Source organism: Misgurnus anguillicaudatus, chromosome 8 (assembly GCF_027580225.2).
Source record: "Misgurnus anguillicaudatus chromosome 8, ASM2758022v2, whole genome shotgun sequence".
Lineage (NCBI taxonomy): Eukaryota > Metazoa > Chordata > Actinopteri > Cypriniformes > Cobitidae > Misgurnus > Misgurnus anguillicaudatus.
Genome location: NC_073344.2, coordinates 13,972,783 through 13,978,848, shown reverse-complemented (window position 1 = coordinate 13,978,848; position 6,066 = coordinate 13,972,783). Strand labels below are relative to the sequence as shown.

The 6,066-nt window shown below is 35.0% G+C and overlaps 1 long non-coding RNA gene across 3 annotated transcripts; it reads left to right on the top strand.

The window, feature by feature from the left end:
* Positions 1 to 2,765: 2,765 nt before the first annotated feature.
* Positions 2,766 to 5,825, top strand: LOC129444889 (uncharacterized). Of its 3 annotated transcripts, none has more exons than XR_012370738.1 (3): positions 2,766 to 2,792; positions 4,648 to 4,864; positions 5,437 to 5,825. It is a non-coding gene; the product is annotated as an uncharacterized lncRNA (long non-coding RNA). The 3 variants fall into 3 exon arrangements; XR_012370737.1 differs by lacking the exon at positions 2,766 to 2,792 and adding an exon at positions 3,648 to 3,693; XR_012370736.1 differs by lacking the exon at positions 2,766 to 2,792 and having other exon boundaries at positions 3,700 to 4,864.
* Positions 5,826 to 6,066: the final 241 nt, after the last annotated feature.

Here is a 6,066-nt window from a genome sequence, read left to right as displayed (position 1 = left end):
CACTTAAAGCTAGTTCAGCTAGTTTATAAATGCCTTATAAAATTTGTTTTTCACTAGTGTCATACACATATCCTTAATAATACAGTATAGCAATACCACACTATATAATTACAACCAATTTAGCATATGAACAACAGATGGAACTCTATATGTATGGCCTAATGGGAGAACATCAATGTCATTGTATAGAGCAGTTAGGCTTTAAAACATGCTTTTTGAATTTAATTAATAATCTTATTTTGTCTGAAGGAGGCTCTCTACTACAAACCTTTTAAGCTTTTTTTTTACTTTTTGGCACGCGTTGCCTCAGACAAAGTTTCCATATCAGAAAGTATGTGTCATAGATCAATCTGAGGCTTCCAATGGATTAGTCACGCTCAGACTGTTTCTTTGTCATAGTAACTAGAACTACTCTGCAGCAGATACTAGAACAATTATGCAAATGTAATAAACTTTTGATGCTTTTTTTCTGTGTATTTTCTGATCTATAAGACACTTTGGATGAATGTATATGCTAAATGAATAAATGCATATGTGATGACTGGAAAAAAAGAAGAATGGCAATAAGACACATGTCTATAGCTTTGATTGGAATTTTAAAAAAGTGCTTTCTTGTTTTCACCTTTAGTTTATTTCCATCTGATCCTTTTTAAGGAAAAGTAAAAGTGACATAATGACCAATGTATGGTAACCCATACTTGAAATGTGACGTCTGTATTTAACCTATCAAGTGAGTGGTGAACACGCACTGCACGTCGTGAACATACACACCCAGAGCAGTACTGCAGTGCCCGGGAAACACTAGGAGACAGGTGGCTGGCTCAAGGCACCTCAGTCGCAACCTGTCGGCCGTGAGACTCGAACCAGCAAAACTCTCAGGTTATAAGGTCGACTCTAACTATTAGAACATGACTGCCTATTATCTTATGATGTAAATATTATGTTATATTTAAGAAGTTAAGCTTTTTTGGTAACTGTTAACAGCCTTTTATCAACAATTCATTGTTTCACATATTGATACAAAGTAAAAGCGTAAGTGCAATTGTTTTTAAATTAAGCGAGCTCAAACATATATTTTAGTCTAATAATTTTAGGATAAGACCCTAGGATAAGTTAAATAATGAAATGAATATTTATGATGAACACTTCCTGTTAACAAGAAAGATAAAAACAAGAAGTCATCCTAACAGTGATTAGTTTTACCTTTACTTAGCTGAGCACTTGACCCCAAAAATTGTATTGTTTGTGTTGATGCATTGTGATAGTTCGTAGGAAGAATACAAACAATTCTGTGGTAATTTTTAACACCTTGGGTGTGGATCTAAGCAGTGTTGATTTAACTCTGGAGCTTTTGCTGAAATTAGAAATAGTTTCAACTACCCTAACCTAAAGGACTGAGTGGCAAGGTAAGGAAAATAACAGGACAAAGAGTACACTTCTATTAGTAATCATAATAACTTCTTACATTGAACTGATTATACTTTGATTTCTGTAATTTTGTTATTATATTTGTGTGTGAGTATGAACAGGGTTGGGAGAACTACTTCAACATAATTTCCAATACAGATACAAATAACCTTAAAGAGATGCAGTAACCTAATTCAAGTATCACAAAATGAAAGTAATCAAGACTTACCTTTAGACTACTTCAATGTCAAATATGTAAATAAACTTAATAGAAAAGCATCAGAAGAGTCTTTCAAACTCCAAGCAGATATGAGACAGATAGGCTACTCACTACATGGGGCTGCAAGAATAAAACAAAAATATTTATTTTTGATTATGCCCTCGATAATCATGATAATTAATGTTGATTAATAAACTACATTAAAATGCTTAATTGCATTTTTATAGGTAATTCATTTTATAGGCTAAAACATTTGAATGGTTTTTGCTTGCTTACTAATTTAAGACATCACACTGACTTTCTGAGTGACATGGAAACAAAAGGTTTTTCAAACTTGGACTAAATTGTATAGAAATTGGCTACACTGCACAATAAAACTCCCTTTATAATGGATGACGTGGGGATTACTTGGCCCATCTGACCTTTGGATTATAATCAGTACAATCAATGTACAGTAGAGAACACAGCAAAATTGTATTGGGAGCAATTTAGGGGCGGTTTCCCGGACAGGGATTAGACTAGTCCTAGACTAAAATAAATGTAAGAGCTGTACAAACTAAAAAAAAAAATGCATTGACTTATCTTAAAATACATCAGTGCTCTTTGTTTTGCCTTAAAATGCACAAAAGTAATGTTTTTAGTAAGGTATGTTTGTTTTTTTTTTCTAATTAGGCTCTTGGTTTAAGAAAACCCCTGTCCGGAAAAACACCACTTTTTAGATTTATTAATATATTATTAAAATGATAAGATCATTAATGCATTGTCGGTAAACCATGCTTTCAATGAAACTGGCTTTAAAAACAATAACTCGTTTTAGTCATTTGTGCATTGCATGTCGTTACCACTAATGAGCACAAGATGGCAGATGACTTCTTCGCCACTATCATTTTGAGTCGTATTTTAAATGAAGATTTACAAGCAATAGCATGCAATGATTTTACTATAGCCAACTTATTAAATGAAGATCCAAAATCAGGAAGTCAAATGCAGTTTGAGATTTATTAAGAATAGTGTGTTATATAACAGGATATAGAAGAGGCAGATCATTATTTTCACACTCCATCACAGCAGGTGGCGGTATGCACCTTTAAAGTTGGTTCGTAACCCGCCATTAAACCAAAAGAAGAAGAAGAAGATTGTACCGTCAGCTCATCGTAAGCATTAGGTAAGTGCTCGCTCACAAGCTTATTAATAATTATATTGCAGCGAATGCGTTACGACAGGCACTGTCATCCTGACACCACACTGCCGTTTTGTTTGAATAATTAATGATATAGTGATCCAAGCACTACGTCGAGTTTGCCGTAAGCTTACCTCATAGCCATCATAAGCCAGGTACGCTGACGGAAGGCCACACGGAAGAGCCGAAAAGTACTATTGAGGAATACAAACGCAAAAGCAGCAGCAGTAACAACAACAGAAAACAGTTTTGTTAGATAAATGGCCTTGGGCAAAAGTCTTTATAACTGCAATCACATAAGTTAGTGGAAACAGTGTCAGGCTTTCCCAGATGGAGACAATATAGTGAGGTAAAATTTTAGTGCTGTTTAAATGAATGCGTTGTGTTTGTTATTCATTTAAAAATATGAACATAAAGTTATGACTCATGACAAACTGGCAAGAGAGTTAATAACACAGATCTGTCCAAATATGAGGGAAACTATATTCCTTTGTAGCATTTTTAGTGTACGTTGGTCTATATAATTTCCTTGTTGATTTTACATTAATACTATGATTTTACATTTGAATAACCATTGTTTCAAAAATCATAAAAACAAATCTGATTCTAGTTATTACTAATACAAGCAACTTTTTATGGTTTTCTATATGCTTGTCTTTCACAGATTATTCACCCAGTGTTTATTCACAAGATTGACCGAAGCTTATTTAGATGACCAAATTATGAACATTGTGACCCACCCTGAGGCTGTAAGAGTGTGCCTGATGAGAGAATGCGTACTTGAAGCAGTTATAGGACATAATATATTCAAGAAGACCAAGCGATCCTTATAGGACTAGGCTACATGCAAAGCAATGTACTCCAGACCGCACAACTGGACATACAAGTACTTTTTAAAAAGCTCATTATTCTTCTTAACTTAAACATGCATGCTTATTCTTTCTGCTATTGTCTGTTTTATTATTAGTAAACAGTTTTGTTTTAAATTGTTAAAACATCTTTATCCTTTTTCAGATTATATTTTTGTTAAAGATTTTTATTATCTACATGTCATGTCTGTGTTTATTTCAAGTGCAAACAGTAGAACTGTCACAAATGAATATATCTATGACTTTGCACCTGCACTTAATTTAGACATTTTTAAGCATTTTAGGTCAAAATCAGAGTGTAAATTTTCCTTTTCATACTAAATGAAATATTCAGCCCCAAATAGCACTTGATTACAGAAGAGTTTTCACTTGTTAACCTGACCGATACAGCAACCATCACACCAAACATTCCAAAACCTGTTTCATTAGATAGAAACAATCAATGAATTTGGGCAACCAGTATCTGATTGAATACTATAGCTAAAAGTGTGTCACAGCTTTGTTCTGATCGGTTGGTTCTGTTTATGTGTTTTGTCATTGGTTTGTTTTGACAGGTGGCCATGCACGTACCAGTCATTGTCTTAAGCCCAGGATACACTGCAAGATTTTTGCTCTCCTATAATATCATTACCTTATCACGCTGTGCGACATGGATAATTTAAACTTGGGTACGACAATGAAACCTATTGACTCATAGGTTGTGACGACTGTGACTCCAGTTAAGTGCAATGTCACCAGCATGTGCTAGTGTTAAAGAAATACTGGTACGCTCGTCGACATAGGACCACCAAAGAGCCACAATCACAGAAATTGCCACAAATGTTTCACGATGGTAATCTTTCGTTTGGGACCGCCAAAAATCATGCAGTGTATCCCAGTCTATATCCTCCCCTCCGTCTAGTCATCATCTCATTAATTATGAGATGCGCTGTCAGTGCTTTTTCTTTCTGACTCTTCTCTGTTCTCTCCAGATTGTGCCCTGATGCCATCTGCCCCGTTCTCCCAGCCTCATCTTCCCTCTCTATGCCTAGCTTCACATCGGTTGGCTCTTCTTTGGCTCTCTTCATCCCGTCTGCCTGCCTCGCTGCTCTCCCTGATAACATTTCCTGACTGATGCCTTGCACTCTGACTCTTTCTGCAAGGTGCCATTCTCAGCAGTGACTCAATTTAGTGCCACCCTGCTGCTTGGTGAGTCTCTGCATTCTGGAATTGAGATTTTCATTGCCCATTCAATAAACTGTTTTGTGCCTACAGTTGAGTCTGTGACTTTTTTTTGACCAAGTGATGTAAGTAAGGTCTCAACTTTATACCTTTTAATATTGATTTCTAGTTACACAGTTGTCTTTATGATGGGCCTAGCATTTTTTAGAGAGTCTGTATTTCTGTTTCCTATGTCAATACTTCCTATTACAATGTTTTTGGTTGAAAACAATTATATGCCTTTGTTGCCAATGTTTGTTGTTTATGGGTTTTATTAATAATCAAATATTAAATGAGATTCATTTATAACTGAGCAAAAAAATAAATCATTTTGGAGTTTATATTCCAGTATAATTTGCCTAATTCTTACTAGAGTACATGTAATAAAGTTCTGTTTTCTTTGTCATGTATGTTTTTACTACAGTACATTCTGATTGTATGAAGTTATAAGACTTAACAGTTTACAGGCTGTGATGTGCATTAGGCCTACATATACTAACATTCCTAGGTCACCCATTTCCCAGGGCAGCACAATAAACTTTACCATTTATGTGTTGCAGGCATTGCACTTCTGAGGTCATCACCATCTTTCTTCAGCCAACCAAAATGATTCTCACCAACCACCCCAGCTCTGCTAACCTTGATGTTGGAGATCTGCTGTTTTGAAGCAGGGGACCACTGTCCATTAAAGGCTTCATGAACCATTTAACAAAATCACATAAGATAGGGTAGTTCATACTGCATGCGATGTGCCATAAAATGGAAGGGCCATGTTCCTTATCACATCTGGATACTGCAAAGCTCCTGTCTCCTCAACAATTTACGAACTAATCAATTATTAAATAAAGAAATGCTATGTAAAAGCAAAGATATTTCTTCCTGTGGAATTTGAGTCTTAAATTTAGTAATTACTGTTTTATGGCATAAATAAAAGTTAAATATTATATTATTTTAAAAGCATCATGTATCTTTTTTCATTCCTAATGTATTCTACTAGTAGTGTGTCAGGCACTTTAACCCTTATGAAAAAAGCCAAGGAAAGCATCATATCAAAACAACTGTTTATTTGCACATGCAACATTAAACTATGGTATACATCTCTGTTTTCATTACAATATTGAAAATGATGAGTATTTGGAGTCTACAGTACTGCTTGCTCCATCTCCAGCAAAGATAAAAACATCCCAAGA